This window comes from Crocodylus siamensis, chromosome 3, assembly GCF_052110815.1.
Source record: "Crocodylus siamensis isolate JL-2025a chromosome 3, ASM5211081v1, whole genome shotgun sequence".
Lineage (NCBI taxonomy): Eukaryota > Metazoa > Chordata > Crocodylia > Crocodylidae > Crocodylus > Crocodylus siamensis.
The window spans coordinates 111,179,582-111,205,751 of NC_143397.1; the positions used below are offsets into that span (position 1 = coordinate 111,179,582).

The following is a 26,170-nucleotide window of genomic DNA, read 5'->3' on the forward strand; positions in this document are numbered from 1 at the left end:
GTGAAGATTTACAGTAATGAGAGCAATAAATGGTAAACAACCAACATGGGTTTCTTCACAGCACGTAGCACCTACTGAATTAGAAACTCCACACCTAACAAGCCTCTTCCACAGCAGTAGTTCAGGATGAATGCTGCTTGTGCTTGCTAGAGATTTGTTTTATCCATTGGCCTGTTTTGTAATGAAAATGCCTTAAAAGGGGGGTTTCCAAAAAGCCACTTGATGCAACAGGGATGCTCTGTAGGCAGCATTAGGGGGCAAAGGTCCAAGTTCCTGGGTTTACCAAGCTCTCCTCAATGCAAGGTCCAAGGAAGTTGGCTCTGCACCAACAACTGGCAGAACGGAGAGCACCCTCGCTCTGATCGAATCTACTCCTGGCTGCCGGGAATAGCTGGAGTCTGGAGTGTTTCAGCCAGGCTGTATCCCTCAAGCAGTCTTAAGGAGTCTTGCCTTAGCCCATAACAGAACAGGGTATGAAACTGGTGACATATTATCTTCCTGCCTCTATGCTAGAATTCCCAAAACAAGAAATGACCTGTCCTCTTTCCTGAAATGGCAGTGCTGTTGGCTGGGGCCAGAGGCTGCTGCTCAGTGACCAGGTCCCTCAAGCTAGCTCCACGCAATCTGAACATAGGGGTGCTTGCATAAGCATGGAATAAGCATGGCGTTCCCTCCTGGCTCCTCCAAATGAACCACACCTTATGGGACAGGACTGCAACATGCTGGCTGGCAGACAGCCAAATAAGCAATCTTCCCTGAAAGTTCATTCACACTGCAGAGGAACCCTGCTGAAGCAGGGCTGGGTTTTCCTGTAGTTGAGCACCAGGCATCCTCACTGGCACGGCTAACATTAAATGAACATTGGAGAGGATTCCCAGAGCCCAATTTTGAGATGTGTTGCATGGAAAGATGCCTAAAAAAAGAAACTTCCAATCAGGCAACAGAAATATTACTATGTGACATATGCATCCAGTCCCATGTCTCATGCCTTGAATATAAAAGACTTACAATGAACTACTTCAGATCCAGAATTGTTGGTTGGACTGGTTTGGCAAACAGCATTAAATAAAGAACAAATACCATACAAATATTATCTGTCTACAGATCATTTGCAAGCACCAATCGAGGAATTCCATCAAATACATTATCTGCAACAATCTCTTTCTGTACCGCAATCTCAGGGAAGTACAAGTAGGAAATGTTTTCAGCAGTGTGTTGGCAAATTATACTTGAGAGCAGTTAATTATAGAAGAAAATAACAAATTGTTAACACTGGATGCCAGATACCCAGAATTCCCTGTAAGGCGTGAGATGTCTCACCAAGGCAGCTTCCCCACAATGCGCAGCAGCAATTTCCCACAAGGTAACATGCCTGAACGTGGAAGGGACAACACTAGGATGACTCCCTCCCAGCACATTTTTGCCTAGACAGCCTGCTTCAGTGTGAATTCAAGGGGCCCAGTATGAATGCTCTCCCTGGACTAGCTGCAAGGCTGACAAAATCTTTACCAGCATAACTGTCTAGTGTAAATAAGACCCTAGGATTATAACCTTTTTGCCTCTTGAGGTGAAGTGTTTCACCTCCTAAATATGTACCTAACCTTCATGTAATGTTCCCCAGTGTGGCTAACCTGTGATGCCTTCATTTTACCTAGGGCATGATAACGTATATTAAGGAGGGCTCTGTGACTTAATTGGTTAATTGGCAGCAGTGGCAGTGTAGAGGAGCCGCAGGGCAGCCCAGCATGGGCTCCAGGCAGCTATAGCCTTAAGTGCCAAGCAGTGGCAAAAGAAAGGGGCCACTTTTCCCCTGTGCTGAGCAACAGTTTCTGTCTGGCCAACACTGCTGCTGCCACTGCTTAGCATGAGCAAATGAATCCAGAGCAGGTGCAGGACATGCTGGGCCAGGGCTATGGCATGTGTCCCCACTGGTACCGTGGGGCTGGGGCCAGCAGCGGCAGCAGATGGAAGAAGCTGACACCACCTGGTCTGCCTAGAAAGGCAGTCCAGCTGCAAAGTCACCCCAGCTCCACTGTGTGCCCAAGGGGTGGCAGGATGTGCCACATCCCGACTGCATGGAGCAAACAGGACCGAGGGACCCTCTGTGGACTGGACAAAGCCCCTCCATAGGCCAGATTTTGTCCACCCCGATGTAGAAGGTGAACAATATTCGCTAAAATGTACCACAGCCAGACTGAGAAATCCCACTTCACATGGAAACTATGTTGATCCCAGGGACAGGAGCTCTGACTCACCCACTCCACTGCTCCACCATCCCTTAACTTGGGACCTACAAGCAAGGCATTTATATCTTCTCCATACTGGTGTCACATGGAAAACAAGGCCTCTTGTCTCATATCTGATTTCTAAAACCCATCAAGAAATTTAAATTAATGCATAAAATTCAGATGCTGAAGAGCATGGCTGAGATTTAAAGGTGCCTGCGGTAGGAAGAGGCCACAGTGATAACTTGATGCTACTCCCATTTCACATCAGTGGTATTATACTGATTCCACTGGAGGTACCCTAGCCTAGAGCTGAAATGTGGTGGGAAGCTATGCCTAGTATCTGCACTTGAGCAGACCATGCCGTAGGTTACACTCCACTTGAACTTATAGTCACAGCCAACAGATCCTTTTTTTCCTTCAAATACCCCACGGTATTTAACTTCCTTTAAAAAAGGTGCAGTGATAGCTCTAATGACTTGGTTAGCACACCCTTGGTTGGCACAGGGAGGACCTTAGGAATTAGTGTTACATTTGCACACAGTAGGCTTTTTCCAGAACTGCAATTCCAGAGGGAGCCAGCCTAACACACCCAATCTGACTGCAGTATGGTAGAGCCTGCAGGTGAACACAGGGCTCTTCAATACCCACCCTGCACCCAGGTACTGAAGGGGCATTTGCTCAGGCAATCTGGGGGAGAGTTGGTATTCAAAGAGAGCTTTAAGCGATTTTCTGAGCCAGGCATGAAATGGAGGCATAACCCAGGAAGTAGCCAGGTTTTGTGCTGGTGTGTCATTGCCATCCGAATTACTGATAAAGCCAATTTCCCTTGCTAAATTCCATTATTCTGAGACAGCCCTAAACAATCTGTTTGCCAGAAAAAAATGCCAAAGCTAAAACTAACTTGTCTACATTCTCTGAAGACAATGCTTTCTTCTACACATGCTTGTTACCTGGGCACCAAGGAAAATATTATTTCTTATCAACCTTCTCCAGGATTCAGTGGGAGGGCAAACTCCATGTTACAAAGCTTTCACTTCTTGGCAGTCACCCACTTAATTATTCAAGCAAATTAATAAAACTTCCTTGGTTAAAAAACATTAAAGTTCAAAATGCAAAATAAAAATGAATGGGGCTGAGCAGGAAGGAGTCCATATAGTTTAAAAGCCTATTAGCACTAGAAAGCTTTGTGGACAGAGCTGTTTTTGCCCTTAAAAGGTACAGAGGTGTAATGCAATTAGCTGTTAAAGCCCTATCAAGGCAGAGTGGCACCTTAGAGCCTAAGTGATTCAGAGGCATACACTTTTGTAGGCATCACCTACTATGATGAAGTTTCATACCATCTGACAAAGTAGGCTATTGCTTATGAGAATGTATCTCTCTGAACCAGTTAAGTCTCTGAGGTGCCACTCTGCCCTGCCTTTGTCTGACTTCAAATTAACACAGCTAACTACCTCTTCATATTGAAAAATGATTTTCCTGCTGTTTACAGACAGAGAATGGATTGATAGCTCCAAGGAATTCTACATCTACCTACAAAACAGTGCAGTACTGTCCAGGCTTTGCACCAGTGCTCCACTGATAAGTCGCAGCCCTGCCTAATCAAGACTGCTTCTACAGGGAGAGATCAGTCTCCAACCTTTTGCAGTCTTTGTTCTTACTGGTGAGGCTGGTGATAAGGACACCTGTGAATATCAGGAGGGCAATATATTTATAACATAGAGCCCATAGCTAAGAGCCTTCTGAACACCTTGGTAAACTCTTGGATAAGTGTAAATCAGCAAAGCTCTGGTAAAGAAAGTGGAGTCAGGCCAGTTTACACAGAACGGGGATTGGACACAGGAGGTACTTCAGTAACTCCCTAAGGCAGGGGTCAGCAAAATACGGCCCATGGGCCAGATCTGGCCCACGGCGGGGCTTTGTCCGGCCTGCAGCAGGTCCCAGGGCATGTCCTGCTGCACCCTGGGCATGCAGCAGGGCTGGGGCGGCTCTGCAGCTGGACTGCTTTCTAGGCAGCCCAGGCAGCGGCAGCTCCTTCTGGCTGCTTCTGCCACTGGTCCCAGCCCTGCAGTCCTGGTGAGGACCAGCACACACACACAGCCTGGACCCTGCACACCCCACGCCTGCTCCGGGCTTGCCTGCCTGGGTTGAGCAGCGACAGCACAAGAGAGAAACTGCTGCTCAGCATGGGGTAAAAGCAGTCCCTCCACCTTGCCACTGCCGGTGCTTCCTGGTGTAGCTGCCCGGAGCCCAGGTGGGGCTGCCCTGCGTCTACACTGCTCCACCACTGCCTCTGGGCTGCCCTGTGGGACAGCAGTGTAAGCACAGAGCAGATGCAGGGCAGCCCTGCATGGGCTCCAGACGGCTATACCAGAAAGCACCAGCAGTGGTGCTGCCAGGCAGTTCTTGGTACAGTCGCCCAGGGCCCGCGCCACACTAGGCTGCCCTGCATCTCCATCACCACCACCTCTGGGCTGCACAGCGTGGCAGTGGTGACAGTGCACAGCAGTCACAGTGCAGCCCAGAGGCAGGTGTGACGGACATGCAGGGCAGCCCAACATGAAGCGACACAGCATAGGCTCCAGGTGGCTGCACCAAGAACTGCCAGCAACAACAAAGGGGAGGGACTGATTTACCCCATGCCGAGCAACAGTCTGCCCGGCGGCTGCTGCTGCTGCCACTGCTGCTGCTCAGCCCTGACAGGCACGTAGGGTCAGGACTGCGGCACACCAGGTCCTGCTGCTACTGTGGGGCTAGGGCAGGGGTGGGCAAAATGCGGTCCGTGAGCCAGATGCAGCTCACCAGGTTATTCTATCCAGCCCATGGGGCCCCTAAAAAATTTAGAAAATTAATATTTATCTGCCCCTGGGTGCCTGTCATGCGGCCCTCAATGGCTTGCCAAAACTCAGTAAGCGGCCCTTCACCAAAAATAATTGCCCGCCCCCGGGCTAGGGCCAGCAGCAGCGGCAGCCAGATGGAGCCGGCCCAGCCCTGCTGCATGTCCAGGGGCAGCAAAATGCACCACAACTGGGTGATGCAGAGTGGGCGCCATGAACGACGTGTACCCCCTGCGGCTGGGGGGGCACTGTTGGCAGCGGGGGGCTTGAGTGCCAACCAAGGGTCAGCGACCACCTGCAGCCGCTGCCAGTGGTGTCGGCGGCAGGGTGGTGAGCAGCAACCACCTGTAATCACTGCCAACAGTGTGAGCGGCACCTTTTTGTTGGGGGTGTACCACCATGCTCAGGGGGTGCACGTGCACCCACGTGCACCTCCTATGGTCACCTCTGGCGGGTGTGGGGAACACTGGAGCTGTGCACTGTTGGCAGTAGCAGGGAGGCACCGCATAGCACACAAGCTCTGGGCTGTTGCAGGGCAGGAGCTGACCTCAGGGAGGTGCGTGCAGGGGGCTCCTGTGCACACCCCACAATACTCCACAAAAGATTATGAAGAATCATATTTGTGGGAGTCCAGCAGGAAAAATAATGCAGCAGGGAAACCAGCATGGATTTGTAGCAAGCAGATCATGCCTGACCAATCTGGTTTCATTTTATGACAGGGTCACAAAATGCTTAGACGCAGTAGTAGAGGCGGATGTTGTTTTCTTGGACTTTAGCAAGGCCTTCTATATGGTATCTCATCCTATTCTCATAAATAAATTAAGAAGCTGTGACATAGATGTTTACACAGTCCGGTGGGTGGCAAATTGGCTTAGCAATCGCACCCAGAGAGTAGTAGTAGATGGGTTGGTATTGACCTGGAAGGATGCGGGTAGTGGGGTCCCACAGGGTTCGGTCCTTGGACCTGTACTCTTCAATGTCTTCATCAGTGACTTGGATGTGGGTGTGAAGTATACTCTGTCCAAGTTTGCGGACGATACTAAATTGTGTGAAGTGCACACTCCAGAGGGTAGGGAACGATTGCAGGCAGATCTGGACAGGTTAGAAAAGTGGGCAGTACACAACTGGATGCAGTACAACAACGACAAGTGCAGAGTGCTACACCTAGGGCGCAAAAATATCCAGCACACCTACTGGCTGGGAAGTGACCTTCTCAGCAGCACAGAAGCAGAAAGGGATCTTGGAGTCATAGTGGACTCCAAGAGGAACATGAGTCATCAGTGTGACAAAATCATCAGCAAAGCTAACTGCACTTTATCATTCATCAGCAGATGCATGACAAATAGAACCAAGGAGGTGATGCTGCCCCTCTATGCGGCATTGGTCAGACCAGAGTTGGAGTACTGCATCCAGTTTTGGGCACTGTACTTCAAGAAGGATGTTAATAGACTTGAGAGGATCCAGAGAAGGGCCACTCTTATGGTTAGGGGCTTCCAAGATAAGCCCTATAAGGAGAGACTGAGGGACTTGGACCTCTTCAGCCTCTGCAAGAGAAGGCTGAGAGGTGACCTTATGGCTGCCTACAAATTCATTAGGGGGGACGCAGCAAGGGATCAGAGATGCTCTGTTCACCAGGGCGCCTCTTGGGGTAGCAAGGAACAATGGTCACAAACTGACAGAGAACAGATTTAAACTAGATATCAAGAAAAATTTCTTCATGGTAAGGGTGGCCAAAATTTGGAATGGGCTTTCAAGGGAGGTGGTGCTTTCCCCTTCCTTGGGGGTCTTTAATAGAAGGCTGGATAGGCATCTGGCTGGGGTCATCTGATCCCTACACTCTTTCCTACCTAGGCAGGGGTCAGACTCGATGATCTGTTGAGGTCCCTTCCAACCCAAGCATCGGAATCTATGAACCCACAAACCCTCCCCCACAACTAGACCTTCCCTGCACACAATCACACACCCCACAAACACCACACCCACCCACACTCTCCCCCACACTCACACCCTCATGCCTCTGGGGGGAGCCCCACTCGCTGCTACATGCACACACATGTACCTACACACACATACCCAGCCACCCTTCCCCTCCACATACCCCACAGCCCCAACAAACCCCATACCCATCCACGCATCCCCACAAACCCCCATACTCACTCACCCACATCCACACACACCCATACCCCCCATATCTCTTCACACTGCCCACAATATACAAGAGTGAGATTTCATTTGAGCTACTATGGAATCACTTCTATATACATAGTGCAAACAGACACAAATCAGGACAAAAATATATTTTTTAAATAAAATTATAATACGTTATTATGGATGTTTGATTTTTATTATACAATTTGTTTTTTTCCAGTTCCAAGATGGCAAACCCCCTTCCTAAAAGGAGTACTTGCAGGGGCAAGAGGAGGGACTTCCAGTAACAAAGGTGAGAGGTTAGGGGCAGAACTTCCAGTCCCAAGATGGTGACCATGGGGTGGGGTGCTTGTCAGGGGGCAGGGCCACCCTTGTGGCCCTTCACAGATCACCAAAACTTGTAAAGCAGCCCTCTAGCCGAAATTGCTCGCCCCTGCCCTAAGGGCTAGGACCACAAGAAACTAATGCTGCAACATCAGTGCTGCAACATCTAATGTTATGGGGCCTGGCTACCCTTGTGGAAGCCTTAGCCCAAAGTGAAGTGCCCAGGCTCCCTATACAGTGCACAGGAAGACCTGCACAGCCAGCATGGCACGCAGGGAGCCAGCCACCAAAGGCCACATGCTCTGCATGCAGCCAGTAGGAAATGCCAATGAAACGGGCTGCATATTATATTCTACTGTGATAGGACCCTAAGTTGGCATACCCAATTAAAGCACAGCTAAATTTAGGAATAAAAATGGCCATTGTTTATAACCAGGGAAAAATACTATGACAGAACCATCAGGGAAGACGAAATATAGCATCAAGTTTCAAAACACACTAGCTCCTAAAATGCTTCACTCCCACCCCTGGCCAGTGCTTACTTCTCCATCCCTGGTTGGTTCCAGTGATAGGCAACAGTTGTCACTGTCTCTGCAACAAAACTTCCCCTCATCCCTAGAGGCCTCAGCTTCTCTGCTGGCCTCAGCAGGTTGTCTCTGCCTCACTGTTCCAGCCCCCACTTGGCAGACACCCTCCAGCTCTACTCTTTGGGGCATCACACCAGCAGGCTTCAGCAGGCCACATGCTGGCAGGCAGTCACACAGGCACATGCTTATAGCTCCTCCCCTGCTTATAGCTCCTCCCCCAGCTTCTACAAAAAGCCAGAGCAGGCAGGGAAGGCCCTTCCAGCACTATCCAAAGGGTGCAGTGTCATAAGCTAGCAGCCCAGCCCCAATCAGTTCAGAGACAGACAGAAATTAATGAAGGTGCTCCTTGATCTGGCAGGACATGGCTGTAGAGTGCTTTCAAGGGGCTTACCATGCAACAAGTGTCACTTCTGTCAGTGCCCTCAGTGGTTAGAGCCCTCCCCCAAGATGGCAGAGGGGTGATAAAGAACCATCACTTGCATTTCACCATGAATGGAGGGAATTCATTTTGATCTATGCCAAATTAATCTCTGGGGTCAGTAGGGTTATCCCAGCTATGAACTGCTTCTGTATTTTATCCAACAGGTGTTTCATGTAATGTATTCAAACCTATGCTGAGAACAGGCCAGGATCCAGGACTCCCCCATTTATAAGGAGAGCTTTACCCAGGATGGATCCAGGGGGGTGAAGTGGTATAGTCAAACTCCCCTTCACTGCCAGTTCACCACCAAGAGCTCTGCTTTCAGACACTGGATACATGTGCAGGGTCCAGGGGCAGGCAACAGAGATGATGCTTGGAAAGCAGTTCATACTGAAGGACTAAAGGAAGGACTGAAGGAACTAGGCCTGTTCAGCTTGCAGAAAATGTGCTTAGGAGAGGACATGATAGCAGTCTTCAAATACCTGAAGAGCTGCCATAAAGAAGAGGGAAAGTACCTTTTCTCTATTGTTGCAGAAAGGAGAATGTGGACCACTGGCTTGAAGTTGCAGCAAAGTAAGTTTAGAATGGATATCCAGAAAAATATCTTCACTATTAGAACTGCAAGGCAGTGGAATAGGCTGCGTAGGGAAGTTATGGATACTCCATCACTGGAGGTGCTCAAGAAGAGGTTGGTGTAGCATGTTGGAGTCCCAGAGGTGGCCATGATGCTCTCTGTTGGCTCTGCAACCATACCCCACTCTGCCTCTAGGGTGCTTTCCCGTCAGTCTCACCCACCACACTTTGATATAATTACAGGATTAAAAGGGAGGCTGCCCCTGGGACTTAGAGCAAGCCCCAGTCCAGGTAAATCCCCACCAGAGTTCCCCTGTGATCCCCTGATCTTGATTACACCTTCAGGCTCAGTGGGCCCTCTCAGCCTGACTGCACCTCTGAAGGATACCTGTAGACATAAGGGCTGATTGCAAGGCTCTGTTGCTCCCCTGCACCACGCTCCAAGCTTTGCAAGTGTCACTATTCCATTAGTCCCTCCTACTGGGCTTCAGCTTCCGTGGCCTTTGCCCCCATCCTTTAGCAAAGTCTTCTAGCCCAGGCCCACTGTTTCAGACCTGGCTTTGGGGCACCAACTCTAGTCTAGCCCTCAGACACCAAGCCCCTGGCCCCTGCCCACACCCCTCTTTGTTGCCAGGACCCTGTATGTATGCACCCTTCACAGGCACTGAGCCATTGTCCCCGGTCTGGGCTCTGTGGCCCCATGTTCTACCCTACTCCAGGCTTAGCACTTGCTCAGACCTTGAGCCCTAGAAGGGCTCAAGGCGCTCATGTGCCCCTAGGGCGCTAGTGGGACCTCTGAATACCACCTGTAAGAGTCCCAACCCAAACCACCAGTTCTATAACAACAACCAAGCAATAAGCTCCACCCGGGATATAATATAAATTCTACCCTCTAGGCCCAGCACTTCAACAAAAGGGGAAGCAGCCCTCTGACCCTTTAAAAGGGAAAATTTCCCCTCATCTCTGGAGCCAAAATAATCTCCTAACTCTGGGTTATACCCCTGTGAGCTCACAGAGTCTCAGTGGGGAATCAAGGCTGCATAGCAGTCCCTCCAATATTCCTTTGCAGCTCTCCTAACCCACTGGCTTGCAGGACTAGACTGTCTTGCTGGCTCCAGACCTGGGTTTATGTGCCTTCCGGTCAGGAGACAATCTGGGCTGCCTGCAGGTGCCTGCTAATTGATCTCATTGCCCACTTACTGCAGCAACCTGGAGTAGCTGTGTGTGCCCTGCCTGGCCTGCAGTGCTCCCTCTCTGAGCTGCTTCCCTCTTAAGGTAACAGAGTCCCAGGCTTTCTGTTACTGTTGGACAGCCAGTAGTTGGGGAGTAATCTAGGCATAGCTATGTTATATGCCTATAGCTAGGCATAGCTAAGCATCCCTATGTTCTACCATAGGTATTTCCCATGTTTCTGGGCTTTGCTCACCCCCCCCCCCACACACACACACCCCTCCCTTTTCTGCTGTATGTGTCAGGGTGTTTTTTCTTTCAGGAAGGCATTGGGTGTTGGCTACAGCCAAGGCTGGGGACTTCTTTGACTAGGGTGTGCCAATGTCCCTGCTGGGAGCAAAACCAGAGGTACCTAGCTAAAGGGTCTTGCCTCACGGCTCAGGGTCAGACCAACTGCCATATCTGGGGTCAGGAATGAATTTTACCCCATGATCAGATTAGTATGGGCTGTGGGGGGGGGGGGTTGCCTTTCTCTGTAGTAGGCAGCATGGCCCTCTACGCAGGACCTCTTAAGCACGCATTGGCAACATTTTATAGAAGCAGGACATTGACTGTCATTGTTCTCCTGCTTTACCTGTGGCAGGTTAGGGTGTTAAGTCTGTGTTAGTGTCAGTTTTGACAATAGTCTTATGTAGGGTTTAGATTATGGTTTGTATGGGATAGTTTGGATAGGGCTGATTCTGCCTCTGGCAGGAGCTTGGACTAGATCAGCACTTCTCAACCAGCAGGTCTCAACAATATATGAAAGGGTCATGAACAAACTTTAAAAATGGATCAACAAACTTTTAAAAAGGATTCTCTTGTAAAAGAGAAAAACGTGATAAACTGTGGGTTTTCCTATGCAGGCTGCCAGAGTATCAGCCTGCAAGGAGCTGCTTGGGGCTCCCCCATGCCGCACCACCCCCCGCTCCCCCCACCCCCTGCTCCATTCACTGGGATGGGGGCAGCAGGTTGGGAATGAGAGGCACTGGCAGGGCCAGGGGGATGTTTTCTATGTAAACTATTTACTGAGTTGGGACTGGCCATCATTGTTTACAAATGGGCCCTGGTACATAAAAGGTTGAGAACCACTAGCCTAGATGACCTCTGGAGGTCCATTCCAGCCCTACTTCTCTATGACTCCATGACATAATTCTCTGCTGCCACTGGACCCCCTATTTGCCATCCTGGATCTGCAACTGGCCCTAACCACAAGGCTGAAGAGTCAAGCTCCTGGCTGTTGATCTGGCCTGTTGTGAGCTGTGAGAGAATCATAGGATTATAAGTCTGGGAGGGACCTCAAGGGGCATCTACTGTAATTCTCCTCCTTTCCTCCCTACCCTCTCACATACACAGATATAGGATTCGCTGCTCATAAACCACCCCAAACACATGCCTGTCCAGCCCGTTTTGAAAACTTCTCACAAAGCAGATTCCACAACTTCCCTGGGCACCTTGTTCCACTGTCCTACTCTTCTGACACTTAAGGTGTTTGTTGCACTTTGAACTTGCTGAGCAACATCCTGCCCTCTGCAGCGAGAGGGAATAATTTTTCTTTGTTTTCTTGCTGGCAGACATTCAACTATTTGAAAACTGCTCTCATGTCACCACTTCGATCTCCTTTTCTCCAGAATGAACCCGCCTGGTTCCCTTGGCCTTTCTTCATACAATCTTGCAGTCCTTCTTTTGTTCTCCTTTCTTTTTGGTTATACTACTGCAACTGAATGCAATCTGGTAGAGTCACACGCAGTATGCCCTGGAGGGCCACACCCAGCCACAAAGCATTTATCTAATAAATGGCTCTGCAACACAGGCGATGAATATTTAGAGGGCTCCTGTTCTGTGAGGTAGCTGCCTGCAGGCCACACACTATGTTAGCGATATGGCAGTTTCTTCTTGGGTGAGATATAGTAGAAAACACAATTCTATTTTGCCCAGTTCAGCTTGGGACCAATTCTCGCTTAACTAACCAAAATGCAGGAGCACCTATTACCTGCTGTGGACCCATATTATAAGAATAGAGAGATGTCTATAGGTCTCCAGAGTTATGCAGGGGAATAACTTGCAGACTGATCCATGTCCTGTCAATAGATCTGGGGCAGGCTGGTTAATCCCTACACAGAAATAGCTGCTGTAATTTGGCTCTCCATGGTGTATGTAGAATCTCTAGAGGACTCCAGGGAAAAGAGTAAACAGTAGTAAGAAGTATTCACTCATGACAAGGGAAAAGGCGAACTGCTAGAGATAAGTAGGCACTGGCTGCTCAGCAATGAAGTGAAGAATACATATATTTGGCAGCATCAGACAGAGCTGGTGCCTGCTAGCACAGGCCGGGAAGAGGGATGTTTTCCCCGTTTTCCTACAGACAGAGCCATGAGAACAGAAAAATACCCACCCCAACTGACATAAAAACAAGAAATGTGGTATGAGACCCTGTTCTCTGATCCTGAAAGCAGGGGTGTTCTTTGAAGCCTGTAAAATGGAGATATCCCTCTAACCTCTTTATAATTGCGTCTCCATTCAAAGAATATTTATGGGTCTGCCTGAAACAAAAGCTTTCTGTGTGTCCACTTGCCCCCCTCTTGTGGATTTGTAGTGCCAATGGAATTGATTTATAACTCCATTTGCGGTTTTTCCCTTATGATTTGCTGAAAAAAATCGAAACTAGCTTCTGCCTAGTCTTCTCTGAAAAATCCCAGTCCACTTGTGGAAGCTGATTAGTATGTAACAGCACTCTGAAAATAGGGTTCTCACTGTCTGATGTATTCTAGGAGCTTTCTTAACGTTCAGCGTAATCAGTGCCATATTACCTAGTTAACTATTCAATCACTTCATCTTTGGGTACACTTATTCCAAAGCTGGTGTTGCTCTCCAGTGCCCCTGGCAACCAAGCCCAGACACAAGCAGTGGCCCAGACAGAAGATGCATATACCCAGGGACAAATCCTTCATCTGAAAGACCAGGTAAGAGTTGGTGTGAAAATGACAGGCTGGATTCTGCCCTCACCCCCTCTTGTACTGGTGTGACTCCAAACTAGGGATGTCACTATTCAAACTGTATGGAGGGCCATCTGCAATGTAGATCTTCCTGGAGGGCCCATCTAGTTATATCTTAGTGCTTGGCACATTTGCAAGTAGGAAATCAGACCACACACTCAGAGATATGCACAGATTAATGAGTGCCTGTACAGTGAGAATGTGGGATCTCCTGTTAGCTTCTCCAGTGTTTCTTCATTTCTAATGCTTATGGAACAGCAACAAATGAGTCCTTTAAGAAAGAACTATGGTAGCTGTTGTGTTTACCTAGGGAGGGATGGGAGAGACATATAGGGTGTATCTACATGTTCATTAATGCGCTGTAATTACAGCAAATTAAGTTTAATACTTGTTATAACAGGTACCAACTTAATATGCCATAATTGACATTACTGCACATTAGTGCAGATGAACTCTTTTTGTGTGACGCTTAATGTCCATTGGACTAATCTACTGCACATTACCACATTAGTATGGTTTTTGCCAGCCGCACTAATGCAAAGTAGAATTAGTCTAATGATTATTAAGCAGCTCGTGTAAATGCCCCATTGTGCCCCCCTGCTGTAGAATCATAGAAAAGTTGGTCTGGAAGGGACCTCAGGAAGTTATCTGGTCCAACCCCCTGCTCAAAGCAAGATCATCCCTATCCAAACCATCCCTTACAAGTGCTTGTCTAAACCTCTTCCTAAAACTATATGACAGCACTGTTGTGCATCTACAAGGCACACTCCCCCACAAAATAGTCTAACTTGACACAGATAAAGCAGGGGGGGCAATATTCCACTGCTGCAAGGGTTATTAAAATGCACTAAAAAAAACAAAGAGCACCATGTCCCCACTACAGAGAAAGGCAAAAAAAAGCCCAGTCTGTACTAAACCAGCCATGAAATAAAATTCCTTCCTAATCCCAAATGTGGATTGGTCTGATCCTGAATGGAGGGCAAGATCTTCCAATCAGGAATTTCCGGGTTTTAGTCCCAACAGAACATCAGCAGACCTTGGTCAAAATTCCCAGCCTTGGCTGCAGCCAACTCCCAATGCTTCTGAGAAAAATCCTGATACCATTAACAAAAGGAAGGGAAAAAGTTCATCCTGGCCTATGTCGCAACCAGCAAATCCCAGAAGCATGGGAAAAAACAAACCCTATCCACTGTCCTCTGCAACCTGGGAACAGCAAACACAACTCCACATATCACTCCCATTAACTGGAAAGCCAGCATTTCCCTTTCTGTCATCCTATCTCCTCTAGTGGAACTACTTTTGATTCCCACTGGTGCAAATGAAGGCTGAGTCAAAGAACCCGACCCAGTGGGTGCATCTACACGTGTATTAATGCACTTTAGTTAATGCGCATTAAATCTAGTACCACCATTATGAGTCTCTAGGAAAATGCACATTAGCCTATCCTAATGCATATTAACTAAAGATCACAATTCTTAAGTGATGCTTAATGTGCATTAGCCTATTTTAATGCACATTAACTAAAAAGCATGGGCACCTATACACGTGCAGCAAGGCTGCTCTGAAGTGTTGTACTTACAGTGTGTCGGAGCAGACTTGATTAATCAAGTCTGCTGGTGCATGGTAATTACTGACACCATTTTTTAGCACAGGGACACCATTTTTCAGGCCAGAGGGGATTGTTGCCACATTCTAGTCCTATCTCCTGCACAACATAGGCCATAAGACTACCCTAAATTAATTGCTTTGGGAACCAGAGCAGACCTTATAGTGAACACTCCTTGCTTGATCTAAAAATTTCCAGTACTGAGGAATGCTTCACTTAATTGTCCCAAAAATTAATTATATTCCTTACAAAAACTTTGTACCTCATTTCTAGCTTGGCTTTGTCTAGCTTGGAACTCTCAGCCACTGGAGCTAACCCATCAAACATTATCAAAGTTGGTTATGGCAAAAGACATAATGGGAGACTGCTTCTTTAAGCACCACACACTTTGAGGTTCCACTGAAATTATAATAGAGGCTGCTTGGGAACAGAAAGAGAAGAAATTATGACTTCGAACCTTAGCTTGTACTCCAATTCAGACCTCTTGGGAATTTTACATGCATCAAGGCTTTTTGTCTTCACCAAGGCCCATAGGTGAGATAGTTGTGATATTTGCTCTTGTTTGATTACCATTTTTCTTACTTGCAGCATGCCTCATATACAATATATACCTTGTTTTTGAAAGGCAGTATGAAAAAAACTCCTTCATTTTAGTAACTGGGGAGCTGAGCTTGCCTTCAAGCCTGCTGCCAGCCCCATGCCCTAGATGGGTCCCGTGGACTGACCCCAGGCACCTGGTCCAGGGCCACATGCCAGGTCCAACTCAGTATGTCAGGTCTAACCCTGAATTCAGGGTCCTGGGCCGTGTGCAATTGATGCTGCCACTACTCCTCTGCCGCCAAATTTCTAGACCCATGGGAAGCTCTTTGGCCGGATCACTCATCTCTGAAGGCCGGATCTGTAATGTGCACCTCAATTCCCACCAGCTGGTCTGAGAGGAAAAGGTGAGGGCTGTATGTGAGAAAATATGGTATTTATGCACTTTATTCTTCAAATTAAATTAGAGGAAAGCCACACAGAACTAAGGATGTGAGCTAACTGCATTTAAAGAGGAAGCAGTAAGATAAACACTGGCTTATTATATTTATCTAATGTAGTTAAACAGCAGGTTGGATTTCTGTTTTACTGATTTGTGTTCCTGTTTCCAGTACACCCAACATTTTGCAATTTTTTTCATGCATACAAATGGGAGCATAAAGAAGAAACTTAATTTGTCCAAGCACACAACGTTCCTGCAAGTTTCGTAACAGAACCCTCCTTGACACTGTATTCCAAGAAGTCTCTGTGGCCAGGCTGACTTCAGGTTCTGAACAGACTGAGCCAAACATGGAACCAGAGAAAAAAAATTGGGCTTCTATATGATCAGTTTTATACCGCTGAAACTTATTTGTAGCTTGGCTCAGAACAACCACTGGGAAAGGCTAGTTTTAATAACTGAAAGGTTCTGCTTCATTTTAATAATTTATGCACTGTACATGGCTCAGCAAAGCATTCATAAGTAACCATTCAGAGGACTGCTGCTCTGGAAATGGAATGCTGCCTGAAGGGATGGAACAGCAGGCAACATGAAGAATAGAAGCAATTTCCCAACTAAAAGATCCTTCAGGTTCAACAACCTTTGCCAAGGAGAGTGGTAGAAAGCCTGTCACTGGAATCGTTGAGGGAATGCTCAGGAGAGAATGACTTAGACAGATTGCAACGGGGACCTTTTGGCAGATGGGCAAACATGCCACACTAAGGCACTACAAGACATAAATTACACATAAACTGGTATAAATAATCAGAAACCAGTTTAAATCTGTAACACAATGAAAGTTCAGTGCATATAAACCACTTTCAAAATAGCCAAAATCAGTTTAAGATAAACCTGGATGGATGTAGTATCAGACTTAACTGATTTAAGTTAAATCAGTATATTGAACTTCTGTCCTAGGTACCCTCCAGATTCAAGTTAACTTACAGTTCTCCAGCATCCCAGGATGCTTGGTACCTCCCCTGCAAACTCCCATTCACAGGGTGGGCAGACTAGCCTTGGCCCAAGCTGTCTGCTCCAGCCCAGCAGGAAGGCATGCTCTAGCACCCCCTAGCTTCTGGCCTGAGCCACTGTAGGCATGTGGCTGCATTTCTGGAATCAAAAATTAATAATGTCTATTTACTTGCTTATCAGTTCAATCTACGCATCGTGGATGAACCTGCGAAGACTGAATTGATTCAGCCTTGGGCTTTTTGACTGTTTGTACTTAGCCTAAGAGGCCTTTCCCAGGCATGTCTGTGCTCTTGTTCCATCACCGAATTGCAGGGAGGACCCCTGGCAGAAGGAAGAGGAAACTCCTACAAGACATTGGTCTTCCTGCTAAGCCTGCCCACTGTGGAACTGCCCATGATGGAGATGCCTGCAAACTGTAACTGGGCTGCAAGGAGTATGACAGATGCCACCTGCTTATTTTCACTGAGGAACTGGCGTATATGGTGGGTAACCTTCTATCGATGCTGGCCTGCCTCTGAGGAGTGAGATGGATTCTTTCATCCATGCATCACAAGTGGCTTTATGAGAGCAACTCATGGCAGAATCTGACCCAAAAACTTTAGTCTTTCCAGTGCACATCCTGGGGCTGACATAACTCTTGCATTCCCACTTGCCTCCCCCACCTTTGCCTGTGGCCATGCCATGCTGTGTTATGGCTGTAGTACCCTGTGAACACCTCTGTGCAGCTACCTATTGCTATATCAGTGCACTGTCATGCCCAGAAATAATGCTGTTGAGAAAGGATGACTGTGGTGAGAGGACTGTCAGTGGGCCCAGTCCTGGCACCCTTTTTCTTGCCAGCCCTACAGCCCTAATGCTCTGTGTGTCATTCCACTGCTTCCAGCATGAATAAGAGTAGCAGAGTTTGGCCCTGTACTTGAGATTTGGTAGCATTAATACCAGCCTTGCTTAGTCACCCTTTTCCTATCATAAAATCTCAGTGAGGAGGTGCCTCAGAGCATGTGTGATTGGTGCCTCCTGAATCTTGGGGGGCACCTGCAGAAGCCCTGACCCTGTCGGGGAGGCACCAGCTCTATCGATAGTGTCAGGGGGAGGTCACCAGCCCCATCAGCGGGGGCACGTGCACCCCCTACCAGCTGCCTATGCCTCAGAGAACTGATTCTGCCCACCTTTACATCTATGCTGCCCTTAGAGTTCAGTGGGGCTGCAGGGGTTATAAAGAAAGAATGTGGCTCCTCTGCTTCCCTGGAACTTATCTAATCAGGGTCCATGGACTTTGGCCCTGATAACATGTCATAAAGATGGGGAGTTTCCATTCCTTTTCTTTTTTATCATTTTCTTTGTAACTTTGTCTCAGAGAGGTAACCATGTTGAATGGCCTGTCCATGCAGGTACGTTTTCAGGAAAAAAAACCCAAAACCATTGGTGGGGAAGATGCTCCTTATTTTCCAGGGTGGCATATGAAAGGTGTGTCCTGGTCAGAGCCAATCTATAAGCAGATTCTCCACATACAACATAAAATACACTGCCCAAGAGACCCAGCATATGGGACTGTGAGTCAGTCTGAGGCAAGATACAGTAGCACATAACAAAGACTGTGAATGTGGGCAGAGGAACTGGGAGCCATTGCTGTATACTAGCCCTGTCTGTGCCAGTGATTTGCTGTGTGTCACTGCAGGCAAAGCACTTTTCTGTGCCTGTGTGGGGGTGCTGCTGAGAAAGGGAGAGAGATGGAGACATGGAAGAGTTCATTAGTTAATGAGGGGGAAGAGATTTTTGCATTATGATGATACTGTCCTGCAAGACATGTTTTTAGTGCAGAGAAGTGGCTGGGCAGCCTGTGCTGTTGCTAATGGGAATCCCTGTGCACACCAAGCCATTTGCTTATTTATAAGGGTAATATAACCCTTTGGGCATGAGGCACCCTGGGCCCATGCAGCACCCCAGATTAAGTGAAAACTCTCCAGTTACTTTCTTCAGAGCAGCTGCAGGGGATCCAGTTCATCTGCCATATATTGCAGGCCTCTTGCTAAACTAGCTCCAGGTAGCTAAAGGCACTGGCAATGCCGCCGTCCTGAGGATGCTGCAAGACAAAAGTCATGTAACCAGTCTACATCAAATACCTTATTTCATTATCATCTTACGGGTCACAGAATCATAGAAAAGTAGGAAGGGACCTGAGGAAGTTATCCAATCTAACCCCCTCCCTCAAGGCAAGACCATACCTATATAAACCAACCTATATAAGTGGTTTTTTTAAACAAATAAATAGAGATATAGATAAATAGATATGTAGATCTATATATCTTTATTTATATTTTTTTTAAAGAAACATATATTATTTATTTATTATAACATTTGTTTATCTTTAAAAATGCCTGCCACACAACTACCAGGCACATTTTCCAGAAACACTGAGTACACCCTAAGCCACTGCAGGTAAAGCGGAGGGTAAGTATATTGTCCTTGTCCTGCTGCTGCAAGGTGCCCACACCCTCAGCAGCTAGGAGTAGATTCTATAACATAGCTATGCTGTGAGGCGTCCACATGTACACCCCCCCCCCAAACATACCCTGTTGTACCTCACGACTACCCTTGTGGGCGGAAGACCCTGGCCTGGCCAGCAGACAGCTTCCAGGTGGGGCTGCTGCTGCTGCTACTGCAGCCCCAGGGACCTGCTCTGCTTCCCTGGTCTCCAGGCAGCAGGCAAAGAAGGGGCAGGGGCAGGGGATGAGCTACAGCTGGGTGAGGGCAGGGAGTGAGGGGCAGGGGCTGGTGGCAGCATGGAGCCCATGCCTGCAGGGCGGCGGCACTGTGGAGTGCAGGTGGGTAGGGTGTGGGTGTAAGGGATGGAGGGGTGGGATGATGAGACACCCCTGCTCCATACTTCCCCAGTGGTGCACAGCCCCACAGACAGTGGCAGCAGCAACAGGAGCAGGCGGGGGCTCTCAGGGCACTCGTGTCTGGCGCAGGCACTGGTGTCTTGCGGGGCACAGCTCTGGCCAGTGCTGCACAGCACAGGGAGGAGCACAGCCTCTGTCAGGCAGTCTCTGTCACCAGCACTCCCTGCCATGCACGTGTAACCCCCACACTTGCATGACACCACTGGAGCCAGCTGTCTACCCCGCTGGGGCTGCGCAACATGGAAGGGAAGCCCCAGGCACTTTCTCTTCAGTGGTGGGGAAGGCAGCTGGCTCCGGTGCCTGGGGCTTCCCTCCCATGCCATGCAATTGCGGGGGCTGCACATGCATGGCAGGGAGCGCTGGAAATCGAGACTGTCTGGTGGAGGCTGTGCCCCTCACCATGATGTGCAATGCTGGCCTGAGCTGCACCCCACGGGGCACCAGCACCTGCGTCAGGCACAAGCACCCTGAGCACCCCTGCCTGCTGCTGCTGTGCCATGGGGGGATTGCAGGGGAGTCCCCACACTTCCCAAACCTCCCTCACACCCCGTAAATCCCACCCATCCACACCCTACCTCTACAACCCCCCCAACATACCCTATGCCCCCCCACACAGCCACATCCCCTCACGAATCCCCCACACTCTACCACAGACATGGACACCCAACCCCCCACAATATACAAGACTAAGAATGTATTTTGAGTTACAATCACCTCTATGCAAACACAAATCATGACAAAAATATTTTTTTATATTTGTAATAAAATTAAAATACATTATAGTAAGTGTTTGACTTTTAGTGTATGAGTTGGGTTTTTTCTGGTTCTAAGATGGCAACTCCCTATCCCTTCCCAAAAGGAGTATTTCTGGGGGACAAGGGGAGGGACTTCCGGCAGCAAAGGTCAGGAGTTAGGGGTGGGATGGCGACTGGGGTGGGGCAACCATCAAGGGGTGGGGCTACCTGTGCGGCCCTCAACAGTTCACCAATACTCATTAAGCGGCCCTCCACCTGAAATAATTGCCCACCCCGAGTTAGGCAGTCTTTTGCTTGACACCGTTTGAAGTTGTGGGGCTGCCTGTAAACTAGGACAGGCTGTCCCCCAAGGCTACTTTGAGATTATTGTCAGTTTCCAGGCAGGATTGGAAGTCACTAATGATGTGTCCAAGGTGCTCAAACTGTAAGGATTCGGTTGCCCTTGCCATGGGGTTGGTACTGTAGCAAGTCAGAACAAGGTTCTGTTGATTTGAGTGGCTCGAGTTTTCTTTAAGGTGCCACCGTACTGTACAGCCCGTTGCACTGACAGATAAACAGCCACAGGAATAGTGTAACAAAGGGAGGGTGATCGGGGCACTAGCCCTGTTGCCAACCCTAGGGGCAGGGACAGAAAAAGAGCAGCAAGTGTGCTGCTGGCATTGCAGCTGCTGCACTACTAGCAGTACAGCCACTGATGCTGCCTTATGCACGGCTGCTGCTCAGGGCACTCAAGTGCCCAGTTACACCTCTGAGCCACAGCATTGGCAACACATGGGGGTGCACACGGGTGCACATGCACCCCCTGAGATCAGCCATGCACCGCTGGAAGTGCCAGCCATGAAACCGAAAGTGCACTTCCAGTTTCGCTGCTGGCTCAGCAATCGACGCTAGGGGACTCTCCCTTCTGCCCCCCCCGTTTGGCAGTCAGCCACTGGGGGACCTGCCCCAGTCAGTGACCGGCCACCATCGGCGATCTGGTGCTCTCCCCAGACTCAGGAGGCACCAGTCGCTCATGAGCCACAGTATCTGGAACTGTTTTGGGTGAACCTGAGCTAAGGAGCCAGTAGGAGGGTACATAGTATTCTGAGTTCAGCCTACCCAGCAAGCAGCTCACAGCAATTAGTGGGGCAGGGCCACCCCCTCCACTCCTGCCCATCTACCGCTTTCACCAGCTCAGCACACACTAGGCTAATTATAAATCCAATCTCCGTGCTGTTGAGTGGAGCAGGAAGTTGTGCCCATGCCAGAACCACAGTGCTGGCAGACAAAGTACCAAGCTACATGGACAAAATGCTCCAGAAATCTCCATGCCTTTTTCTAACCCGGGGTGGGCAAAATGCGGCCTGGGGGCCAGATGCGGCCCGCCAGGCCATTCTATCCGACCCACAGAGCCTCCCCAAAATTTAGAAAATTAATATTTATCTGCAATATTATCCCAGGACATCATTCTCCCATTGTACTCGGCCTTGGTGAGGCTGCAGCTGAAGTACTGCATCCAGTTTTGGGCTCCACAATTCAAAAAGGATGTGGAGAGTCCAGAGAAGAGCCACGTGCGTGATCAGAGGTCAGGAAAACAGACTTTATGACAACAGGCTGAGAGCCATGGGACTCTTTAGCCTGGAAAAGCTCAGGCTCAGGGGTGATCTGGTGGCCACCTATAAGTTTATCAGGGGTGCTCACCAGGATCTGGGGGACCAATTGTTCACCAGAGCGCCCCAAGGGATGACGAGGTCAAATGGTCATAAACTACTGCAAGACCAATTCAGGCTGAACATAAGGAAGAATTTCTTCACTGTCCAAGCCCCCAAGGTCTGGAATAGCCTGCCGCCAGAGGTGGTTCATGCATCTACATTGAACGCCTTCAAGAGAAATTTGGATGCTTATCTTGCTGGGATCCTATGACCCCAGCTGACTTCCTGCCCCTTGGGCAGGGGGCTGGACTTGATGATCTTCCAAGGTCCCTTCCAGCCCTAATGTCTATGAAATCTGTGAAATCTGCCCCTGGCTGCCTGTCACGGGGAGGGGGGGGCGCCCTTGATGGCTTGCTAAAACTCAGTAAGTGGCCCTCCGCCCGAAATAATTGCCCGCCCCTATTCTAACCCAAACACACAAATCTTTGACATCATGTTGGAAGAGGAAAGTTGACAGTATTTGATTTACTGCCAATTTCTAATGCACTAAATGCATCTGAAAGGCCTTTTATTGATCGAGTTGAAGCAAACTTTGCAATCTCTTTAATTGGGTAAATGAACCATCTGCAACTACTGTTGCTGTACGTTAAAATCTGTTGCTTCAGCTTTTGTCTGAAGCAGCTCTTCCCTTTTGCTGAAGCAGCTCTTCCCTTTTACCTCCAGGATGTCCTGTGTATAATAATGACACCAGGGCTCCTTCAGGCCCTTTCTGGAGTGGGGGTGGGTTACTCCCTCACAAAACAAAGCAAAGCTGCAATCACTCATGTTTGGACACAGGCTACAAAAATGATCAGAGGCTTCTGAGGAGGTTTCCATCTTAAGGCAGACTGAGGCTATGTGTAGGCCATCAATTTACTGTGCCCTGCAGTGTCACCCTCAGAAATATCACACAGCTCCAGGCATATAGTACTGCTTCCCAGAAGCCATGTAGCCCTGGCACCATGGCACAGACACCAGGCAGTGCTAATTAGCCCTCCATCATCACCACATGAATGCAGCACACTGCTTCTCGCCTGGGCAGTGACAGATACAGAGCAGATACCATCAGTCTGCAGCAGACAGGGCTTAAAAGGACAAGGCCAGCTTGTTATGAGGAACCATGAGTGGAGCCCATGTAGGGGCGGGAGTGGATGACAGCTGCTGCTTCAGGCTTAGGGTTCCCTGCCCTACTGTCCTGCCCCCAGGAGCCTCGCACCGGCTACACTGCCATAGCAAGGCACCCCCGCCCGCCTGGCAGCAGCAAGGGGCACAAAGCTGCGCTGCTGCCACTGGGTAAGCAGGGGGTGCCTTGCCATGGCAACATGGCCAGCATGGGGCTCCCGGGGCAGGACAGGAGGGCAAGAAGCCCTGAACTTGCATCCTCTCCGGCTGTGCACACAATCTGGGGGGCATGTGCCACCTCCATCCCTCCCTCCCTGGGAGTGTGCACAGCTTCAGGGAGCTATCCCTTTCCTTCCCACCCCCTGTCCCCTGGAAGAGCCACCCGTAGCTCCCTCCCACTCCCCAGCTGGGCCCTGCAGCTGCACATTCCTGCCCCGGGCCCATGCACCGCCCCAGCTCGGCAGTGCCCCCAGCCCAGCCCCATCCACCAACCCTGCCCCACTCCCTCTCTCACTGTGGGGACCTCAATCTGCTCCCCCCATAAGACTTATCAGCAGGCAGCTGAGGGAGCTATTTTCCACCACTGCCTGGCACTGTATTCCTGGCCATGCACATGTGGTGTCCCCTGTGTCCTGCAGCCCCTTGCAGGCTGGATCTCTGCCAGCCTGCAAGGGGAAACCCACCTTTTCCCACTTTTTTTCCTCAGTGAATGCCAGGACTTGATGTGCCCTTTTCAGAAGTGTCCACCCAATTAGGGACAGGTGGTCACCCTATGTGACAAGGAGGAAAGTGGGAGTGGGGGGAGAACGTCATAGGGCCAATCCTAACACCCCTTTCCCCATGCAGTGAACTGGGAAGCACCTGATGCCAAACAGTGTCACAGCAATACTTTCACTGCCCCCATGTAGTGACAGCATGGAGCCCATGCCTCTGGCATACCTCTTGTGTCCAAGGGGCTGGCAGGGGGCATAAAGGGTTAGTCCAAGGGTGGGCAATTGTTTTGGTTGGACGGTTGTTTAACAACTTTTGATGAGCTGTTGAGGACAATGGCTCACGGTTCCCACTTGCAGTGCCAGGAGCCCCATGTGGTGGCATAGAGCCACCCTGGTCCAAAAGTACATGCCAGCAGGATGGGCTGGCTCTGTGCTGCCACCTTCAGTTCCTAGGACTCCACTGGAGCCTTGTGCCACTGCGGGGGCTCTGCCTGCTGTGGGCCATGAGCACCCTGAGGGCCCACTGCCTGCTGATGCTGCTGGCAGTGGGGGATGTGTGCCATGAGAGCAGTGGGGGCCCACAAACCCTACCCCCACATGCATACCCACAATCCACCCACAAACCCTACCCCCCAACACACCCCTACCATAAACCCAACACCCATCCACACTATGGTTACCATATGTCTTCCCAGACATGTCTTCTTTTTGGATTCTGCCATCTCCATCTGGGCAGTTTTTTAAAATACCAACAAATGTCCGGGATTTTGCTCTGCCTCTGCTCAGCAATGAAGCTTTTCCGGGCACTTCCTGGCTTGCTCTAGCAAGGAGCTGCTTGGGGCTGGGAGGCAGCAGGGGAGGGCGATTGGAGCCAGGGGTATTACATGTGTCTGCACACGTGCTCTGGCAGCTACAGGCAGGTAAGACTATAGGGACTCAGGTTGGAGAGCCAGGGCTGCAGACTGTCGGAGATGTATGTGTGTGTGTGGGATGGGGGGGCAGGATGTGTCGGGGGTATGGGTGCCTGCCAGTGCTGGGGAAAGCTGTCCGGGCACCAAGGCTACAGCCAGGTGGGGAGGCAGGAGGGATGTGTCTGCTCCTCCAGCAGGGGAAGGGGGTGGGGGGAGCCCTTCAGGGGCAGCAGAGAGCTGCATGGCCAGGCTGGCAGCACCAGGGCCAGTACCCTTTCTTGCAGGGGTGGGGCAGCAGCTTCAGGGGGCTGCAGGTCAGGAATGAGGGGCACTGGCAGGGCTGGTGGGGCTGTGGCTTGGCAGTGAGGGCAGCAGGTGGGGCAGGGGACTGTGAGTCAGAAGCGCAGAGCACAGGCAGTGCCAAGGGGGCTGCAGGTCAGGAGTGAGGGGTATCAACAGTGATGGGGGAGGTGTGGGAGTGAGGGGCACCAGCACGGTCTGGGGGGCAGGGTACTGTAGGTCAAGAGTGAGGGGCAGCAGCAGGGGTGGGGCAGGGGGATGCGGCTTGGGAATGAGGGGCAGGGACAGGGCATGGGCATATCACTGTCCTCTCCCCCCCACAATCATATTACCCACCCTCGACAGGTGTCCTCTTTTGTGAACATGGAAATATGGTAAGCCTAACCCACACACACTCCCCACACAATGCATGCCATTGATCTGAGCAGGCTCCATGCTGCCACATGTGGCTCCTGGCACTGCAGGCAGGAAGCTTGGCGGCACCACACAGGGCTCCCAGCTGGAGTGCTGGGAGCCCCACGGAGGTGGAGGCACAGAGTCCTCCCAGTACAATGGCATGAGACCTCTTAAAGCCTATGCCTTCCTTCAGCTTTCAGAGGGGTAGCCATGGGCTGGTAATAATTGTTTTTTGGAGGAGCCCTGCAGGCTGGATAGAATGGCCTGGCAGGCTGCATCTGGCCCATGGGCCATATTTTGCCCGCCTCTGGGTTAGTCACTTCCAGTTTGATGTAGCGTTAACTCAGGCTTCAGGGCAGAAACTGAACTCTTAACCATCTGTGTTGATGAAGCAACACTTTCAGGGGTCCAGTTCTTCCCTGATGTTCTGGGATGGGGACTCTGGCAGAGCAGGCACCAGCCAGGTGCAGTAGGTGATAGGACTCTG

The 26,170-nt window shown here is 49.8% G+C and overlaps 1 protein-coding gene and 1 long non-coding RNA gene across 2 annotated transcripts in view; one reads left to right on the forward strand and one right to left on the reverse strand.

The window, feature by feature from the left end:
- LOC149868667 (uncharacterized) overlaps positions 1–7,505 on the forward strand; it is a 75,387-nt gene extending 67,882 nt beyond the window's left edge. The window contains exon 3 of the long non-coding RNA XR_016441298.1: positions 7,431–7,505. This is a non-coding gene — a long non-coding RNA (uncharacterized LOC149868667). The remainder of the gene's footprint in view (positions 1–7,430) is intronic.
- CORO2A (coronin 2A) overlaps positions 1–26,170 on the reverse strand; it is a 97,901-nt gene that overhangs the window by 66,275 nt on the left and 5,456 nt on the right. The window lies entirely within an intron of this gene.